Below are 22,506 nucleotides of genomic sequence, written 5' to 3' on the forward strand. Positions count from 1 at the left end.
GTGCATGCTAGGTTAATAACCAGCTCTACTTTGACCCAGTGTGAGTACTGGTGTAGTGTCTGTGTGAATGTCCCCTATGACAGTGTAAAAGATAATGCAGTTGTGTTATTAATTGGATGGATGGGTAAAAAACATTTTAAGGCTGGGGCTGAACAATCTCAGATTTCAGTATTAGTGAGTTAACTGAAGACTATATCTTGCTTTCACTTTGCTTTTAGAATAAGTGAAACAGGATTTTATAATAATATCAATATAAATTAAAGCAAAATGTGGAAAACATCATCACTGCTTATTTTGTCTACACCTAATTCCATTTCTTGAACTGACTTGTCAATTGCCAGATTATAATATTTTTAAACCTATCCTAGCAGCATTGAGCACAGGGAAGCCACCAAACTTGAAGAGAAGGGAAGCTCACTGGTGGTTGCACTCCCTACAGTACAGAATCATTCCAGGACAACTTAGTTAACCTAATATTTGCATCACCACTTACAGTGAAGTCCGTAAGACAGCAGTGGTAGTCACTGCAACATTGTGCTGCTCATAAATAACATCACTTTGTGAAATCTGATAAATTAAGATTAGAATATAGAGAAATGAATGAGAAGTGAAATTAGTAGATGCAATAGGTTTGGTTAAACAAGAGAATCCAATGAGCATTAGCTAAACTCCATTCATACACCCAACGTTTTGGAGGCTAGTTACACCTCCTGTAAATGTTCTGTGCATTGAATGTATAGGTAAGTTGTCATTACTAATTTCACAGATATTGTGACAAAGTGGCCAGGGAGCAACCAGGATGCCTTCACTTGGGCCACTTCAGCTGTGTGTCAGAAATCAAGAAACATAATCTTTAACAACACAGCTTAGCACATGGGTATAGGAATAGGCATAGCTAACCGGCAAAGGCAATTCCATTGTTTTCCTGAATTGCCAGGTAGCACCAGATTTTGACGTCATTCGTGCTTTGCTGTGATAGCTCTGTTTGTGCAATATCACACAACATTACTCTTTGAGAAGACAGTGAAAAAGACGAAGGGGGATAAAACTTGGAAATGTTAAAGTTCCTGAAATTAAACTAGAGTTTATATGCCAGGCTGGTGCAGAGACTAAGCATACCATCATCACTACTGTGCTTACTTAATTATTTTGTTTTGTTCACCAGTTTCTAATTAAACACTGTTTGCATTTCAATTTACTCAATTTTTCCCCAATATACTTGAGGCATAAATACAGCATGCGCCAATCATATTATTAGTTTCCTATATATGAGGCAATATGCAAGTCATACAAACTCAAAATCAAAAGCACTCAGAAATGTTACTAACACTGTTCATTGACTGCTGCACTATAATTTTAAACAGGATAATCTAAATTTTACTTGGAATTTCTGGTCATTTTCCGTCTGTGGGCTGAATTTTACATACAGAGGTGTATGTAAGACTGTTTATCATTTCTTCACAGAGTATGTACACTGTATAAGTAAACAATCTTGCCAGGCTTCACTTTGACATAAATCTTAATTTAGCAATCATGAGACATCAGATTAGTCAGATTTTGGGCTCTGCTTTACACAGAATTGTTATGATTGGTCATAAATTTATTGCACAGATATACAAGGATTTGTGCATACTGGAACATCTTGATAAGTTACTTGAATTAAAAACTTGGTCAGATTTAAACTATGGAAAAAGTAAACCATTTTACAAAACAAATCAAGAAGCCTATATTGTGGGTAATGTACTGTAGAACATATTACTGCCTGTAAAATAAACACATTTGGTCACATTATGACTGTTAATGAGTACAACTTCTACTGAGAAGTTTATTATTTAAGAACAAACTGAACTGAATTAAATCTACTTACTCTAATCCTCACTCACTGCAAATTAAACTGTTTATTTCTTTTATTAGTTCTGAACATTGCAGTTACATTTCATGTTTTTTTCTAAATAATGATAAATCTGAATTAAGATAAATTTGGATAGATTTCAAAAATATCCCAGAGTGCACAATCCTCCATTTGTAGTACCAGATAACATTGCAAAAATCATAAGCATTTTAGCATTAGGTAGTGGCTAAATTTCATGTTAGTCAAAATTCTCTCACATGTAAGTAAAAAGAAGAGGTCAAATGTCTAATTATTGTCAGAGTCATTATCTCCTGCTTCATATATCTGCAGCAAAGCAAGCAAGTTAAGAATGTTTCATAATCCACAGGTCACTTGTAAGTAAATATACTGTATTTTTTTCTTTGACTTTCTAGCTATACATTTGCAATAATATTTATTCTAACTACCCACCCAAATCCTCCTCCTCAATGTGACTTGTGAAATTTGTACTGCAGAGAGTAGAATCAGGTTACTCTAAGTCAGTTTTTCTCAATCTTTTTTTTTCTTTTACTGAAGGTCACTTTTCTAATTGTCAACAAGCAAAACAAACCATACCATAAGAAATCAAAGGGGTCATGTAGAATATTTACCTGGATAGGACATCAATATATGTTTGATAATCTTTAAAATTAATTCTTACTAAAATGTCAATGAATAGCACTAAATAAAGCAAAACTACAACAATGTAAAAACAAAACCAACCCCTAGCCCTGTTTCTTTAATTGATAATTTAAAATACCCTCTATATTCTACTTTAATAGATTTGTAAATGAAATTATTAACAGCAAATTCTGAGAAAAAAATAGTGAGATTTCTGATTGTGTATAGAATAAATTTTTCATAGTCAGGAGACATATGAGTGATGGCACTATTTTAAGAAAAAAACATGAAAAGTAACTGCTATTAATAAAAGAAATACGGTCATATGAAAAAGTTTGGGAACCCCTCTCTGCATAATAATTTACTCTACTTTCAAGAAAAAAAGATAACAGTGGTAGGTCTTTCATTTCCTAGGGACATCTGTACTGGGGTGTTTTCCGAACAACGATTTTTAGTGAAGCAGTATTTAGTTGTATGAAATGAAATCAAATGTGAAAAACTGGCTGTGCAAAAATTTGGGTACCCTTGTAATTTTGATGATTTGAATGCATGTAACTGCTCTATACTGATGAATTGAAACACCAAATTGATTGGATTAGTTTGTTAAGCCTTGAACTTCATAGATAGGTGTGTCCAATCATGAGAAAATGTATTTAAGGTTGTCAATTGCAAGTTGTGCTTCACTTTGACTCGCCACTGAAGAGTGACAGCATGGGAACCTCAAAGCAACTCTCAAAAGATCTGAAAACAAAGATTTTTCAGTATCATGGTTTAGGGGAAGGCTACAAAAAGCTATCTCAGAGGTTTCAACTGTAAGGAATGTAATTAGGAAATGGAAGGCCACAGGCACAGTTGCTGTTTAACCCAGGTCTGGCAGGCCAAGAAAAATACAGGAGCGGCATATGCGCAGGAATGTGAGAATGGTTACAGACAACCCACAGATCACCTCCAAAGACCTGCAAGAACATCTTGCTGCAGATGGTGTATCTGTACATTGTTCTACTATTCAGCACAATTTGCACAAAGAATATCTGTATGGCAGGGTGATGAGAAAGAAGCCCTTTCTGCACTCACGTCACAAACAGATTCGCTTGTTGCATGCAAATGCTCTTTTAGACAAGTCAGGTTAATTTTGGAACAAAGTGCTTTGGACTGATGAGACAAAAAGTTATTTGGTCATAACAAAAAGCAATTTGCATGGCGGAAGAAGAACACCGCATTCCAAGAAAAACACCTGCTACCTACTGTCAAATTTGGTGGAGGTTCCATCATGCTGTGGGGCTATGTGTCTAGTTCAGATACTGGGGCCCTTGTTAAAGTCGAGGGTTGGATGAATTCAACCCAATATCAACAAATTCTTCAGGATAATGTTCACACATCAGTCACAAAATTGAAGTTACACAGGGGTTGGATATTTCAACAAGACAATGACCCTAAACACAGCTCGAAATCTACAAAGGCATTCATGCAGAGGGAGAAGTACAATGTTCCAGAATGGCCATCACAATCCCCTGACTTGAATATCATCGGAAATCTATGGGATGATTTGAAGCAGGCTGTCCATGCTCGGCAGCCAACAAATTGAACTAAACTGTAGAGATTTTGTATGGAAGAATGGTCAAAAATACCTCCGTCCAGAATTCAGACACTCATCAAAGGCTATAGGAGGCATTTAGAGGCTGTTATATTTACAAAAGGAGGCTCAACTAAGTATTGATGTAATATCTCTGTTGGGGTGCCCAAATTTATGCACCTGTCTAATTTTGTTATGATGCATATTGCATATTTTCTGTTAATCCAATAAACTTAATGTCACTGCTGATATACTACTGTTTCCATAAGGCATGTCATATATTAGAAGGATGTTGCTACTTTGAAAACAGAGCCAATGATAAACAAAAATCCAAAGAATTAAGAAGGGTTCCCAAACTTTTTCATATGACTGTAAACAGTTTAATTTGCAGTGGGTGAGGATTAGAGTAAGTAGGTTTAATTCAGTTCAGTTTGTTCTTAAATAATAAACTTCTAGGTAGAAGTTGTACTCATTAACAATCATAGTGTGACCAAATGTGTTTATTTTACAGGCAGTAATATGTTCTACAGTACATTACCCACAATATAGGCATCTTGACTTGTTTTGTAAAATGGTTTACTTTTTCCATAGTTTAAATTGTCTGGTAGGTGTGTTGAAAAATATGATTTCATTTGCCACATTACTATTTCCTAAATATTAAACACTGAATGAGTCTACTGTACTTACCAACTGAACTGAAGACAGATTGATTTGAACTAAGTATTCCAAAAGTATGGAAGAATGTGAAGAATTGTTGATAGACTTGAATAAAATTTGACCCAAAAAAAAGGATAAATGAGAAAGTGTTTTCCCTTCCAGTTTCTTTGGAGACCTTTTTATGGTTTTAAACCAGAAAATAAAACACATGAGAGCAAACAAGTGGAGCTTAACTATAGCAAAATCCATGTAAAAACTGGCAATTGCATGTAATATGAAATTGCTTGCATCTAACACGTGAAATTTTAGTTCAGTGCTAAGCAAGTATTCATGCAATGTTCTAATAAACTGATTTGAAGGACACACAGATTATGAGAGAATTAAGAGCCTTTGCATATAACGTGCAATTAAACATCCTCTGTGCACAAATATGCAGAGGAATGACCAATGCAATTATTTGTGGTTGCATGACAGTAATATACAGAAGCTCTTGCAGGCTGCAGAATGAAAGATCCTTCCTCATGCCTTTGTAGGTGACAAGTCGTGACCTCCTAGAATGGCAACACATGAGCAGCACACATTAAATAAAGATTATGTTAGTATGAGCACATCACTATGTTCAACTTGAAAAAAAAAAAATTAGGGTACATTTAAAATGTACAGTGTCTGAAGATTCAAGTGATTTTTTATTCAGCCATTAGGTTTAGAATTTACCAAAACATAAAAAAATACTTTTGAGAGATTTCTTTCAAAGCTGAAAAAAAAAATCACACTTAAATTCAGTATGGAGGAAAACAATTCCTGACTATTTTGTTCTTTGTGCACTGACATCCACCTCCTAAGATTCCAGTACCTATTGAGGAGCATGGATTGACCTTGAACTCCCATACTATCTGCTGTCCTAACAGTGCCAGTTCAGCTCTGGCACCTGATGCCATCAGCATAATGTGTCTAAATGTTTTTTATGAGCATTTACTGTACTTCTGATAATTGTGTTTTTTTGTGTGCATGTGTTTTTGGAAACCATGCCTTAATGAGGGTATAGTGTTACTCACAGATCTTGGATCTACATTGCATTCTCCTAGCTTGCTTGCTTCAAACTCCGCATTATGTCTTGGAAAATGTTTTCTGCCTAGTGTTTTTGATCCCTTTAGCCTTTATTTGCCTGCTTACCTTTCATTGTACTTTGATCATCTGCCATTTTCTGACCTTGCATCTGCTTTACCAATTATATTATTTTTTACCGTCTTCATGCATTCCACCTTTGCTTTTCCTGACACTGCTTCTGTCACAATCTGTGCTCTAATTGCCAACCCCATTTCACACTAATAATGTGCCTCTTGTTGTTGGCAGTCCAAAAAGGCCTGGTTTGCTTTCCTCACCACAGCTGGCAGGAGAAGGCTACTCACAGAAACTGTGAGGAATACAACTAAAAAAATATTCAGTGAATATTTTCTAAATGAAATAAACAGGAACTGATATGAAATAACTTTAGAATGGAATTTGTGGGTAGGACTTTCACTATATAGATTCTAGGCAATACATTTTAAAAGGGTCTGACAAAGAATAAGTCCAGCAATATTACAGTGTGCAATTCTCAGCACTTTTTTTAAACTGCTTGCTCCCACTAAGAACACTTTTGAAAATTTCTTAGGGACATCATGTGACCTGTGCTTAAAAAAGGTCTGAATTCTAAAGCTAGAGGTATAGTAAAGTATAATACAAACACAGAGAACATATTACATACAGTGTGCTCGGAACACCTAATATCATCTATATATATAATTCACTAAGGCAAGACAACCATGGAAAGCACGCCGGAAGAGGTGTGGATTCAATAAGCTGCCGACAAGTGAGACACCTATGGCGCACGCAGGAAAGAGCCATGCCCACCAACTTCGAGACCATTGGATACGATGACAACTTGCAGGGCCACACCCACCAACTCGGACGCAACGACACAGAAAAAATTGCGTCATTTATATTCGTCTGTCGTAGAGGCCACGTGCAGTGCAGGTCAGGTTAATGTCATGTGCATGTCATGCACCTCCGAGCTACATTGACTGTTCATAGAGGCATGTTTCTAGCGGAGGTGAATCACCATATGCAGCGTGTGAAACGGTTTGCGAGGGGTATCCCATGGGATCCTTAAAACAATTCTTTACAACTGGAAGACATTTTCCTGCCCACCAATGCTCCTTTTTCACCCTTGCTTTCTAGGCATTCACACTGTCTGCCCATTTGCCCGGACGCGAAAACTCACCGACCACCCAGTTAGTCCCTTTCGTCTGTGGTAAGAGTCCGCATGCACTTCTGAGCCACGTGGCATTTTACTACTCTGAGATACTTGATAAATTCGGGCACTATTCTGGGAAAAGCCCATCAGGCAGAATTTTTTATTACCACCTAGTAGTACTGTGTTACTTGTACAGCATTTTCATGCATTTCTCTATCTAGTGTGACTACACTCATACATGGTCCCTCAGAGGATTCCAAATTGCCTGCAGATCACAGGATGCTCTTTTGGCCAAGACTTTCTATATCACAATGAAGAAATTTATAAAATTGTGTAACATGTTACCAGAAAGATGAACTGGATTATCACTAGAATTAGTCGAACAAATACTAATGTATAGATAGTGATTAAGCACTCGGTAAGTCATTCATTACATAGCTGTATATGCATTTTTTTTCTTTACACAAACATCAAAACTCAGCATACATACTGTACCTCTGATAGAAATGAGTTAATTATTTTTGACCCAATTTTTTTCTTTAATTATTCAACACTAGGAATGATTTGAATAAGCTATTTTCCTTTTAACTTCAGACACACTGTTGTGATTCATCCCACCTACCCCCAAAAGCAGAAAGCACTATTTCAGCTGGGAGAAGTGAGGCAATAAACATCTCAGTCACTCTGACCTAATTTTGATAGAGATTATGTATGCTTACCAGTACAAAGCGACCACCTTTGTGTGGAACATGTCAAATATCAGCCCTTATCAGCAAATGGCAGACAGTTTCTCACAGCCTCCTATGCCATCCCCTGCAGAGTAGTATGCACACCTTCACATAACAGATATGCTTTCTTTAAAAAAAAACAAGTGCCACAGAATGCATTTAACTTCAGACAATTGAATAAAGAACAAATGAAGATTACAATTTACAACAGTAACATATCTCAAATCTGAACTGTAAGAATATTTTTTTTGAGTTTAAAAGATTGCAAAAGAAGAATCATCTGTAATCATCCACTGTTGACATTTTGTGCAGAATCACATTGCTTGTTAACACTAAGCGGATTACTTCTTTGATTGCCCGCTGTGCTTTTTGAGCAAAGACAGGTCTTTGTTTACATATGGCTAATTATTTAGGTGTGACACCAAGGAATTACATTGCTACATTTATGCTATCAGTAGAAAATATGCATATAGGAGGGGATGTATCCTGGGTATTGTGGTGGACTAATCTATAGTGACCACACAGAAGGAATAACAGATACAGCGTAAAAAAAATTCGAGAAGAATATTGTTATTGTAAGGAGATAGAAAGAGCTACTTTTACCTTTAAGAAAATAATGGCATAACATCATAGTACAAGCAATTCAGCAATTTTCTGTTTAACAGGCCACTTCAATTCACAACACTGTAGTAGTATAATGACAAAGCTGCAATAATCAGGTGTCTAAATAGTGTAAGAGTCGTGCAAAGAGTTTCTGAGGGTTCTAAAATGAACTTTGAATACTATGAAATCTATTGCTTGATGTACTCATTACAAATACCAGTCCATGTACAAAAATAAATAAATAAAAAAGAGCTGAGTAGACTGGTTACCTATATCTTTTTGTCATAAAAGGACTGCTTGAGCTATTATCTGCTATGTTGTATTCATTTATTTATAATATATAAAAAGTAAGAGTATAGCTATTCAACTAAACTTTTGTTCTCAATTAAACTGTGTGAATGATTCCAAATATATATTACTGGGATAATACAATCTGCAGCAAGATGAACATTAATGTCAGATACTTTCAAGTCAAACATGAGCTAAACAAATTATTTGTACAAGACTAAAAGAGTTGGTTCTTTTCATAGTGGGTGACCGAACAAATTATCGCATTCACGTAAGAACTAAGATACACTTATTTCGATTCATCGACTGTGTACCTCTATTAGAATGTTGAGGTTGGCTCTTTTATCATTTTAGATAAAGGCATCACAAAATGGACAGACTTGGAAGGTCCAAATGAACATTGGGATTTGTGCTGGGTAAGATTAGGGAATGCTACATTTTGAGAAGAGTTCAATTCTCACATGTGTCAAAGAATCTCCTTCATCTTGAGAAAGATGCTAGGAATATGGGGTGGAACCATACCTAGAAGCTTCTGGATCCTTCTTTTTCCCAAAACAGATTTGGTTAAAAGCCAAATTTGACATCCATGGCGCATACCAGTGTTTACGGATGCCGACAGGTTCAAGAAAGAGGTCTTTTCTGAAATGTTTGCGGAAGGCTTTCCAGATTCAACTGAGAGGTGTCAGCAAGAAAAAAGTTGGCAACTGGTAAATGACTTAAGGATAGCCATAACAAGGTTCTCTCTACTGATTCAATGACTCAAGAAGAGTAGGTAGGATGTCACCAAGGCTATTCTCAGAAAGGATAAAAAAATGACAAATTTAGCTGAATGTATCATCAAGAGGTACTGTAGATGATGCGATTAAAGAGCGAGGGTGGATACTTTCTGGGAGGAATTGCAGAGCACTAGGGTTTGTGCTGACATCATGGTTAACATGCCTCTTGATTGCTCTATGAAAGACATGCATAGTATCACATTATTGACACAGGAGACAGATGGTGCTTCCTAATTTTAAAAAGGGATACAGTAATATGGGTTAGAAGTACAGAAGGAGAAAACACCAAATCCTGTCTGGGAAAGTGCTGTATGTGAAGGTACTGACGCAGATACTACATCTGATAGTAGAATGTCAGCTCAATGAGGAACATCCTAGCAGTATCTTTATGAAGGTCCTACTGTACAAAGGTTTTCCAGATTTAACTTTCCAACAACACATTTCTTTCACTATCTTTAAATTAGAAACTTTTTTAAACAGAACCTGCCTGATTTCCCTCATCTCGCACCTTCCTCTATGCTGGAAAAAATATTGCTCAGTTTTGAGAACTCAGACAGAATTTCTGGAATATATAAAATTATTTTACAGTCCCTCCCTTTCAAAGATCCAATAGGACAAAGGGAAAAAGATCTCTCACTCAACATATCAGAAAAGGAGTGGAAGGTAACAATGCTGAGAATTCACCCGAGCTCCATATGCGCAAAGCGTACAATTATTCAACTCAAAATTATATATCGAGCACATCTGTCTCACTTAAAACTGTCCAAAATGTTTCCAAGGCAAGATCCAACGTGCGAATGATGCAATCAAGTCCCAGCCTCACTGGGTCACATGTGTTGGGCCTGCACCAAATTAACATCATTCTGGACAAAAATTTTTAAGTGCCTTTCAGACATCCTTATTGTCCCAATCCCTCCTAATCCACTAACAGCTGTGTTTGGTGTTCTTCAAGATGGGCTTAAAGTGGAGAAGGACAAAAAAACTGTGATTGCCTTCACTACACCATTGGCACGTAGACTTATTTTGCTAAACTGGAAGAATCCTAACTCTCCTCTTTTAAGTCAGTGGGTAACTGATGTTTTATACTATTTGAAATTGGAAAAAATCAAATACTCAGTTAGAGGATCTGTGAAGAACTTTTTCAAAACCTGGCAGGATCGAATTAATAATATTTTATAATAAGCTCTTAAAGCACTGAGGAAATAGATTCTCTTCCCATTTCTTTTTTTTTCTTCTCCATTTATCTTTATCTGCCTATTAAACTCATCAATTTATGTATTTTTATAAGCTTTAAGTTTTACTCCGTTGGTCTTGCTCTCTTTCTCGGGGGTGGGGGTTGATTTGTTTTCAATCCTATTTTTTGTAAAAATTGATCTCTGTGTATGGAATGATTACAAAAAAATCAATAAAATGAAAAAAAAGAAGAAGGTCCTACAAAGGTAAATGGTTCTTCAAATTACTGCTCAGTCAAATTCCTTTCCTCAGTTATGATTATGGGCTCTATGTGGTGATCAAAAGAATGTGACTCAAAGTACAGCCAGTTGAAATACGGTATCTGTGCAGGGTTGTTGGGTTCCCTCTCCACAGAGCTTTTCTGGATTTTTAAGATCCAGTTGAAGTGGTTTGTTCAGGTATCATGGATAACATGTGGGCATCTTTCTCATAAATGACCACCCCAGAAAGAAGACCCGGAACAGATCCACTGGAGGGATTAATCTGTCATTTTAACTGAGATTGTATGGACATTTCTACAGGTTCTGGAAACTATTTTTGAATATAGTCTGCCCTGTTTTATTCAGCTTAACATGTTGCCTTTGTGACCAAAAGCAAAACAGAACCGAAGTAGCGCCAAGCTACTTCTGAGAAGCAATTTTTTGGGACTGGTTTATGACTGAATTATATGCATAACAAAACCATTTGGTTGTATCCATTATTAATTTTTTATCCAGAAAAAAAAAAAAAAACAGTTACCTATCCAAGCAATAAACCAGTGTACCTATTGATCAAACTTTTTTCTCAAAGCAATCTCTTCTAAAAATATTTCTAAAAAATAACTGATTGAAATGTGTCTACGAATTGATTTAAAGTTGGCAGGAAAAATAAAAAACAAAAATATGTATTCCGACACTAGAGATGATAGAGAGGCAGTCACTTAGATAAACAGCTGTAAGGCAACTCACTGAAAGTTGAAAGATTGGGTTTGAAATCAGTTTTTCCCTTAATAAGAAGAAAACATGCTAGAGGCAGGTACTGAGTTAAAGCTAAATTTATTTAGAAGCCATGTATGCTTATTATCAAATACAAATGTATTACTAAAGACAGAGCTGCAAGTACACAACTCTATCAAGAATTCAGAGGATAAACACTTGTATTGATTATTCACAGAAAAGACCTTTATTCTTTGTCCTCTATTGTCTGTTATTCCCTATTGAACAAAAGTGCAATATACTATTAGACTATGGTTCTACTTTTGTTTAAATGCCTTGCTTTGGAGAGAAACTCTGGCCTAGGTTATTGTGAAAATATATATAACCCTGCAATGGGCTGGCGCCCTGACCACAGGTCTACTCCTGCCTTGTGGCCAATACTTGCTAGGATAGAAAATGGATGGATAAAAATATATAAACTAATGTTTCTTTAAGGGCTGCTGTTCAATTAAAAAATTAAAGAGCAATTAATTTTGCAATTTAAAATGTATTCATATCTCCTTCAAACATATTTTTCTATAAATTAGAAAGAACTGATTCCTTTCTAATACAAAACAGTTTTAATAAACACTTGCCTAGGCATATTAAATTATTCTACTTAGTTTATTGAACAGTTTTGTGTAATAGAAACAATTGAACAGTGAAACACTAATTAGTCAACAGCTCAAAGTAAGTTTTTTATACACTTTGATTGGTTTCATCAATATTTCTGTCTTTAAAATGATATGAAGATGAAAAATAAAATGTTATTGATTTTCCGACTATTTATTCAGCCAGTTGCTTAAGCACAACAGTTTATTCATACTGGCTGTTCAAGGGATGCTCATATCCAGATACATAAAGCAAATGTTCAAGACAGTCTAGTGTTGGGAAACATGTATTTCAGAATTAATTTGTTTCATTACGTATTACTTACAAAAGAAGCAACTAAATATGTAATACAGTAATCCCTCCTCAATCGTGGGGGTTGCGTTCCAGAAGATAGATGAAAATCCGCGAAGTAGAAACCATATGTTTGTATAGTTATTTTTATACATTTTAAGCCCTTATAAACTCTCCCACACTGTTAACATTATCAGAGCCCTCTAGACATGAAATAACACCCTTTAGTCAAAAGTTTAAACTGTGCTCCATGACAAGACAGAGATGACAGTTCTCACAATTAAAAGAATGCAAACATATCTTCTCTTCAAAGGAGCGCCGTCAGGAGCAGAGAATGTCAGAGAGAGAGAGCGAGATAAAAGCAAACAATCAAAAAATTAATACATGCTTTTAAGTATGCCGAAGCACCAGGCATTTTGTAGAGGAGCATCAGTATCCTCTAGGCAAACAGCCCCTCTGTGCAAACAGCCCCCTCTGCTCACACCCCCTCTGTCAGGTGCAGAGAATGTCAGAGAGGGTGAGAGAGGGAGAAAAGCAAACAATCAAGCACCGCGCGGGAAGCATATCTTATATCATTGAGGAGTTTTACTTAATATGTAATACATGCTCTGATTGGGTAGCTTCTAAGCCATCCACCAATAGCATCCCTTGTTTGAAATCAACTGGGCAAAGAAACTGAGGAAGCATGTACTTTAAATTAAAAGACCCATTGTCCACAGAAATCCGCGAACCAGTGAAAAATCCTTGATATATATTTAAATATGCTTACATTTAAAATCCGCGATAGAGTGACGCGTGAGTCAAGCATGACAATATAAAAACAACAATATAAACATATGGTTTTTACTTTGCAGATTTTCACCTTTAGCAGGGGGTTCTGGAACGCAACCCCCGCGATCGAGGAGGGATCACTGTAATTGGCAATACTACTGTGTGAGAATGCAACTCACCTTAATTTTTTAGGTGTTCTTACTAGCTTTCTGTGTGGATTTAAAGGCTTGTCTTTTGCTGTCTGTCTGAATATAATTTAAATGCAGCCAGTTAGTTTTTCCTTTTTAAAATAAAGATCCAAAGGAATGGGTGACTAGGTCCTTAAGCTGATAGTGTAATAGTTGGGATACTGTTTCCACTTTTGGTCTTCATATTACGAAAAAGACTTATCAGCACTAAAAAAAAAAAAACAGAGAAGGGTGACTATGCTGATTCTCAGACTATGAGTTATGAGCTATGAACAGAGATTAAAAGAGTTGAGATGATCAATGTGTTTAAAATTATGAAACGAACTGGTGAAGAGGATGCAGATTCTTAGTTTAAAATAAATATTGCAATAAGGACATGGCTGGAAACTCAATAAGGACAGATGCCAGAAAAATGTCAGAAACTATTTCTTCATGCAAAGAATCAAAGACACATGAAATAAATTACCTAGTGGTGTGATGAAGAGCAGGACTTTGGGTACCGCCAAATCTTGACTTGAAGTTATTTGAACAATCTAGGTGAATGGGATGGATGAGACTGTTGAACTAAAGGGCTTGTTCTTGTCACATTTGTTTTAATGTTCTGATTAAATGCAAAATGTAGACAGATAAGTCTTGTCATTACTGAGGGTACTCTGAAAGTAAATACTATAAGATCACAAAATTAAGACAAGTATAAGGCCATTTGGATTTCTGACCCCAGATAGGTGGTGGTAGAGTACTACTTACATATATGCTCACGTATAAGTTGGGTCTTGAAACCCAAAAAAATCGATCATAAAATCAGACCCCGACTTATACACACTCGTTCAAAAATGCAACACTTAATTTTTTTTTTTACATCTTCTTGCCTCCTCCAATCTCGCATCATTTTCTCAGACACATCGAATTTTGTTGCAGCAGCGCAGTTACCTATTTCTTTCGCTACTTCAACGACGTTTAATTTAAAACCAGCTTCATATTTTCTTCTGATCGAATGCTCCATCGTAGATAATGGATGCACTTTCGATAAAGGCGTATGAGGGTGTGAGATACAAAAAATACAAACAGTGCAAACGTTACTTTGGAATATTTCGGCTAATACTGTAGAGAGGTTAGGAGCACGTGCAAATACAGTGCATTGCCGCGCCCATGTTGAAAAGAAAGCTGTGTGCGCTGTGGTTACTCTCTCAGGTGGGCATTAGCATATCATAATCCCTTGTACCAATAGCGTGAGTTTTCCGCATTCAACTTATACGACCGACATTATAAAATACCAGAAATTATACTGCAAAAATCAAGTCCCAACCTATCCATGAGTATTTACGGTATTACGGAAGCAAAGATTCCTGAGGTGTTTAAGAGATTTCCACTGGGCTCTAAAAAGATCAGATATGCATATATTCCAGGGTCATCTAAGGGGCATCTGTAACCCAAGAAGTAAATCTGAGAAACAGACATTACCAATGATAAAATAAGCTCCATCCAAAACACAAAATGAGACTACTTAACCTCTAGTTAATTATGATTTGTCTTTACATATTCCATCCAGCCCCATAATGTTGAAAAAAGCATGTTAGAAAATGAAGGAATGCATGCATCCTTTTACTGAACCCACTACAATCCAACCTGATAGTCACGAGAAGCCAGAATCTATTCAGACAACTTTAGAGTTTCACACAAAGCAGGAACAGCTAAGGATTAAGTCTCTGTACATTGCAAGGAAATTTCAAGGGGCCACTTGCATGGGGACCATTTCCAGCGCTATTTATGAGAGGACAGTAAAATACAAACACACCACATTTACATTAATGTAATAATAAGGAAAATCTAAAACCAAACAGAAAGTTACAAGAACCATGAAAATAATATTAGATTTGTATTAGTTTGTATAAAATAATCTTTTTTTAGAGGAAACTTATGTGTTCTGTGTTAACTGATGTGCAGTTCCTGTAATATTCACTAGTGATATTTAGTGAATTATAAACTAATATGAAAAAAAACTTCAAGAAAGGTACTAAATGAAAAAGTCCTCAATTATTTTATTTTGAAAAGCTAGTATACCTTATTGTACTGACATCATCTCTGCACTGACCTTTTTACTTATTGAGACTGAACATCTCTGACACAAATCTCTCAATTTTACACATCAGCAAACTGATGACTACTAACACAGAAATGCTCTTCAGCATAAGCTCTTAGAGTCAGTCATTTTTTTTCTTTTTTAACTCAAAGTTGAACTCTATCCTGGTCACAAAATAAGCTATAGTCTATCCAAACCAACCTCTAAATAATATCTTTATATCCATGCTGAACTAACTCCCTGAGGCTGTATTCCTCTGTATACAAATCTACAGTACAGTGCCTTAGTACTCATCACTTTACTCTAACTTCTGTAAAGGAGATTAAAAAAAGAACAATTTGCTATTTATTAAAGCTTGGATTCAACTATTTAAAATGATAAAAATCCTCTCCAACATTAATTTGCATTTTCTGTGATTCCTCCTTTCCTATCTAGTAGAAGCAGGCACAATCCCTTGGATGTAAGAGTGTTAATAACTTACACTCATAGGCAGGCTACTCCTTTCATCCTTAAGCTGTTTCAGCCAAGGAATATAATTCAGACACTCTTTCCAACCTATTTTCCCTTTTTAATCGGTATTATAGCTGTCTAAACCGTTAAAGTACACAGTGATCTCCAAAAAAGTGTAAAACAGATGGCTCCAAGATCAACACCCTCTCACAATAATCTAAGAAACTAAGTTCCCCTCAGATAGATAGAACACTATATCCAAATGCTTCTAAAACTAAACTTCTTTTCCAAGCTTTGCTGGTCTTCTGACTTTTCTCAACACAAAGCTGTCATAGTTATTTCACTATTGCCACGTCCCCTTATTCCAGATGCCGTATGTCATCAAATTGATTTCCACTTCCAACCATCCCTCCTCAGATTAAGTCATTCTTCCCACACTGTACATGATGTCACACTAAACTGACCTCCAATGCTCTTATCACATCCAGCCATGCTATTATGTTGATATTTCTGTCCCACACCAAGCTGAAAGCTCTCTAAATGAAATCCTTATATTGCCATTCTGGACAATCTTTGAAAATTATCTCCTTATTCTATCAAGTCAAATGCCTCTCACACTGATTTTATTGTCAACTTAAAATGACATTTGTTTAAAATAAATACATAAATAAACCTCTCAAGCCAATTTCATATAGCCTGCTCCTAAACACCTTTAAATCAAACTGAGCTTTTCAGACACTAGCATTTTGTCAACATATGTTGTGACCCTCTAGCATGAATATCTTTGTCACATTGACTTCATCAAATTTTACACCAGCATGTGTAATAAATATTCCAGGAAAAAAAAAAAAAAAGAGTTCTTCAAAATAAAGATTTTAGATGTTTTCTTTAACCATGTATCCTCCATTTTCTTAGTTTACTTATTTCAATTTAGTGTTATAAGTCTATATTCATTTAAACAGTATTAGTTTAGTGTAAAAAGAGTTTAACTAGGCAGCATGGTGGTGAAGTATTTAGCTCTGCAGCCTAATAGTTCAAGTGTCCTGAGTTCAGATCATGTTAGCTAGATATTGCCTGAATGGGGTTCCTTGTTCTCCATGTTTGTGTGGCTTTTCTGTTGGGAATACTGGTTATCCGTCCATATTGTGAAAGATGTGAGAGTCAATGTGGTGTGAGTTTAGGTATGCAAAGAAGTAAGTCCTGTGATGGACTAGCATCCTGTCCATAGTTGTTTCCCCACTTTCAGCACTACTGGGATAAGCACTGGCCCCATGTGATCCAGAAATAGATTGCCCATAAACAAGTATAATTTAATTATGGTGAAAAAAATTGGCCAATTTACTTTTATGTTAACATGTATCACTAAATGATAAAATATTGGGTATTATATTGTTCAGTGTATTATGGCTGGGTTTTGACCTGTAGCATTTAACAGTTAAAACATCTAATGACACATGATTTTTAATACCATAACAGCAATCAGTCACTTAAGCCTGCTCAATTCAAGTGGTGACCACAACAAATGACAAACAACTCTAAAATGAGCATAACCTACCTGAGTGATATTACCACACAGCATTTAAGGTTTCACTACAGTGGAAGGTAAATGAATATTCAATGAGTGTAACAGCAGAATTAGCCACTTGCATCAACTTACTGTTAAAACACAACAAAGTGAGCATGAATGTTCAGTGGAGATAGAGGCATAGGAGTCAAAGCCTACAGTGTGTCCGTGTCATAAATATAATTACAAAACATTTTAAAGACATTCAAATAAATTTTCAATAGTTTTTTGATTAAATTATGCAAGCTGTTTATAGCTAATTTGATGTTTACTTTTTGGTTGGAAGAATTAATGTACTTACAATGAATAAGCCACACAAATTTAAATACTTCTTTGGATTCATTTGTAAAAACATCACTCAAAATATTTCTCAAACTATTTCATTTATAATTGGAAAAACTCCAAAATAAAATAAAAAACACTGTTCAGAGATGTAATGCAGATAGTGTTCCTGACTTCCTTAAATTTCATTATCATATGTCAGAAGGGCTGCTATCATGTTCACCATTACCAACCAAGCTATATATTCTCCTTCACTGAAGTATGCAGTAATTAATACACATATGGCAGGACAAATTCAGTGATAGGTATGTGCATAATCCTATGAACAGACTAACAAAAATCTACCAAGATGCTTTTAAATGCCTGCTTTGCTCAGTCTCACATTTTGTCTATATCCTTCACTTATGTATTGTTGAAAGTCACCACTTCTAGTAATGCTCTATGGTGCAATTCCAGAGTGATACAAGAAATGATGATGCTAATGTTGGTTACAATAAGAGCTCATCATTTGTATTTACAGTGCGGTTCTGCCTTGTACTGTGTTGTCGCTGCATGCCTGTGTAGCCTTGGACCTTCCACCAAAGGCTTTCATTGTACTAAAAAGTACAATTACAATATTAAAAATTGAATTTCAGCTTTGTTAACTGAAGGAATCATAATCTATGATTTTATAGTAAGAGCAAGATGTTCTGTAAAAATGCTAAAACAAAAAAATAAAACAAACCAAAAAACACTCAGTTGCAAACTACTTCAAAGATATAGAAGTGCTTCAGTAGCAAACTACTCCAAAAATAAATGAGTGCTGATTATACACTTTAAAGGCTCTATCTGGCTTACTGACCTGCCACTTTCATGTTATTATCATGCTTTCAACTTGTATTGGTTTTGGGTAAGCATTTGGGATCTGAATTAAATTAATGTACTGTAGCAAAATACATTTAGATAGATTAAGCACTTTATTTACATAATTGATCTATCAGCTGCATAACATTCTGCTGTGTTGTAAATGTGTTTTCAATAAATAAATATATCCAGGATACTATGCTATTAACATACAAACCTTCCAATACAAGCTTGCCGGTCTTTTCAGCTTACCCTGGGTGGGATGATCATCTGCTTCTACAGTATGACAACTTTCAAACAGCAATATTTAGATCATGGCTAAATATTCACCTCTTCACGTTTGTTACTTACTAGAACTGCTTTTCTTGCATTCACTTTTTTTTTCTACCTTGATTTATTATACTGTACTTTTTCTGTGTTTCACCTGTGTCTATACTGCAATGTTTCTTTAACATTGGGTTCTTTCTAAGCTCCTCTTAGTGTCTGTTAGGACTTGATGAAAATCAGGCAAAAAAGTTAGAACCAGGCAAAAAGCTAGACAGAAAGTTCTCAATATGTAAGGGGACTACTTAACATCATACCCTAGGTTTACTGCATCTCGACTGTACTAGCTAAGGTATCTCAATTTTAACCTTTACTACACCTCTACTGGGATTTCTTTTGTTCAGGATGTGCCCTGTCTCTTGGCATGTTAGAGGATATAGAATTTATGAAGTGTAGTCTAGTGTCACTTGGGAAGGCAAAATGGGGGAAGGCTTTGTCTAAAGAGACCCTGTTATTTCATGTATATCCTTTTCACTCCAACAATTATAAGTGCCAATATAATAATAGACTCCTTAGCCATAATACCTGGCAACAGCAGGAAATCAAGGTTAAAGCTAATGTATGAAACAATGTACTACCTTTACGTATGTTTACAAAATGTCCTCAAAACATCAGAAACAGTGTCTCTCTGACCAGTGAACTTTGTGAGCTGGAATGTCGAAGGTGTCAATCACGATCTAAAAAGAAAAAAAAAAAGGATTTTCTCACCTAACAGGTCTAAATGCCAAGATAATATTTTTATAGGACTGGCCAAATGTTTCTCTCCAGCTATACAAAGAAAACTATAAGTGTGGGAATCTTAATACAAAAAACAATGTAATTTGTAGCATCAGACATAGTATCTTATCCTAAAGGGCAATATGTCAAAGTAATGGGTAATTTATTTAAATCTAAAGTAATTTTGATAAATATATACGCACCAAATGTGGATTATAGAGATTTTACTCAAAATGGAAGTTGGTGTACGTACAGATTTATGCATCTGGAATTTTTTTTGTGCATATGCACATTTCCACTTTTGTGTGTACGCCATGTTTTAATGTGAATTCTACGCATGGTGTTATGCATGAGACTGCAGAAGAGGTCTTCTTCAAATACAGTGCCGATACCATCTAATACTGCAAAAAGTATCACATTTTGTAATGGATCATAACATAGCCCAGTTGGAATTCAGGACTGCCATAATTAACTGACCACTGTCTCTTTAACCAATCTGTACTCTGCAGAGTGAAGAGACCTGCAGCTGACCAAGGTGTAGGTCTGTGTCATGTAAAACTTTTAAATGTCTCTGATTGTTCAGAAAGGCAGCTGCATCTAATGGGGGGTTGGGGGGGCGGGGAAGTGTGTGCTAATTGATTAGAAGAGGTCTGACACTCCTAGAAAGTGAAAAAAAAGTTCTCAAAGAAGAAATAAGGAAGGTTTTAGCCAAGTTGCTGAAACTTTGTCTATATAAAGTTAGCAGAAGTAGTGAAGTTATTAAGTAAGTAACTTATGCATGTTTGCATTAAGTACAGTCAAAGTTAAATTTAATAAACTGTTCCTATACATCGTAGGTATTTCATTGAATATATTTCAAGTCATTGAAAGGACTGGTACACACGGAAGATGCCACCATGTCCATTTTGGCATCTTAAACCCCTATCATTATGCAGATGAGAACTCTACTGTACTGAATTGTTGTTTTCTTTAAATAAAATCAATAACAAAAAAATGTTGCAATGTTGATGTTGAGTTCCTCATAAAGTCACCATTGTGCTTTTCAAAACTGTTTGTCTGTATATTAACATATAAAATTTGACTTTAAATTTTATAATGGTTATTCCCTAAGGTAATTTATGACAGGAGAGGATAAATATATCTTGATATTAGCTAAATGTGGGAGAAGAAACTCAGGGCCTGCCTGTTATTATGTTGGCAGTTACAATTGTTGGGGTAAATAGGGCAGACATGAATAAACAGGGTTTTCCATCTTGAATGCTACCTCTTTTATGCTCTTTTTGGCTTCTTTTTACTAAATGCAGTAAATTGTTGCAGAATATTACTTTATAACTTTATATACTGAAATTTTATTTACATTCTAAAATGCATTCAGAATATGTAAATTAATTATATTAGCAACCAAAGTATTGTATGCCTTCTATTTGGAGGTTTAGTCCAATATTATGAACAAGACTATTTGAATTACAAGAAAACCTGATCATTTAATCAGGATGCCTCCTGGACGACTCCCTGGTGAGGTGTTCCGGGCACGTCCAACCGGGAGGAGGCCCCGGGGAAGACCCAGGACACGTTGGAGGGACTATGTCTGCCAGCTGGCCTGGGAACGCCTTGGGATTCTCCCGGAAGAGCTGGAAGAAGTGGCCGGGGAGAGGGAAGTCTGGGCCTCTCTGCTTAAGCTGCTGCCCCCGCGACCCGACCTCGGATAAGAGGATGGATGGAAAACCCATGAAAAGGGTCCTTCTTGTTATTATTAGACTTTTTTTTGGACTAATTTTATTGTATCAGTGTTTATTGACAATCAAATAAACACATGCAAATATGTACATTAATGATATAAGCCCATATAATCCAATTAGAAAGAAAGAGTATCCAGTTAGCAAAGATATGACACATGACAAGCCATAGATGGGTTGGTAGTCCAGCACAGAATGTCTACACTCATGTACACAGGGCCAATATAGGATCAGGAAAACCAACGTGTCAAAAATATGAAAACCCTACAGATAATGAATGGGTCAGGACTCATTCTAGTTTCCTGATGATGCAAGGCAGATGTACTAGGCAATAAACTTCTTAATACAATGCAACAATGTTTGATCTAACAGAGAACATTAAAATTTTAAATAAACAAGAAACAATTTGTTATTGTACATACAGTATATAGACAATTAGTGTCTAAAATGCTGCTTTGAAATAAAGATCTGCATAGCATTGTAAAATTTCACTCTGTGAAAATTAAAATATAAAAAAAGTCTGACTTAAAGATATGTAGATGTTTACATTTTAATATTTCCAGTGCTAAGGAATAAAATGTATTATTATGCAATATAAATAACCATCCTAGCAAAAAGTGAATCAATTTCTTTTCTTACTTTATAGTTGGTCCTTTAAAATAATCCAATTTAAATGCAGATTGTGATATTTTGGAGGTGGTAGTGGAACAAAGAAAGATCTCTGCCTGCAAATGGTAAACAACAAATGTGATTTTCTCTGTTTAAGAAGTACAGTATTTGATAGTTCTGAAAGGATTCTTACATAGATATGCAGTTTATTGTTGCAATAGGTGGGTCATATTGTTTAGTGATTGATTAAAAAAAAGATACAAACAATAAAAAATGCTGAATGAATCACCAAACACTAAAATCTTTAATAGGTTGTTCATATTTCCATAAAGAAAATATACTCTTTAAATAGCATAACAAGCCATTCGTCTAAATGTATGCCATATTGCTAAGAAAAGTTCTTTAGCTGTGGATCTACAATGCAAAGCAAACTTTATTATTGAACCCTTTGCGAGAACATTGTCACAAAGAAAATAAGAGTCCAATATATAATAATGAACT

The 22,506-nt window shown here is 35.5% G+C and overlaps 1 protein-coding gene across 5 annotated transcripts in view; it reads right to left on the reverse strand.

The window, feature by feature from the left end:
- The window catches only part of LOC120525764 (leucine-rich repeat and fibronectin type-III domain-containing protein 2-like), a 904,115-nt gene that overhangs the window by 73,075 nt on the left and 808,534 nt on the right, over window positions 1-22,506 (reverse strand). Inside the window, exon 8 of one of the 5 annotated variants that reach the window (XM_039748348.1) lies at window positions 19,522-19,620. The exons of the other annotated variants lie outside the window; for them this stretch is intronic. The gene's annotated coding sequence lies outside the window, so the exon portion shown is untranslated. The remainder of the gene's footprint in view (window positions 1-19,521; window positions 19,621-22,506) is intronic. 5 annotated transcript variants of the gene reach the window in all.

The sequence above is a fragment of the Polypterus senegalus genome, chromosome 3 (genome assembly GCF_016835505.1).
Source record: "Polypterus senegalus isolate Bchr_013 chromosome 3, ASM1683550v1, whole genome shotgun sequence".
Taxonomy (NCBI): Eukaryota; Metazoa; Chordata; class Cladistia; order Polypteriformes; family Polypteridae; genus Polypterus; species Polypterus senegalus.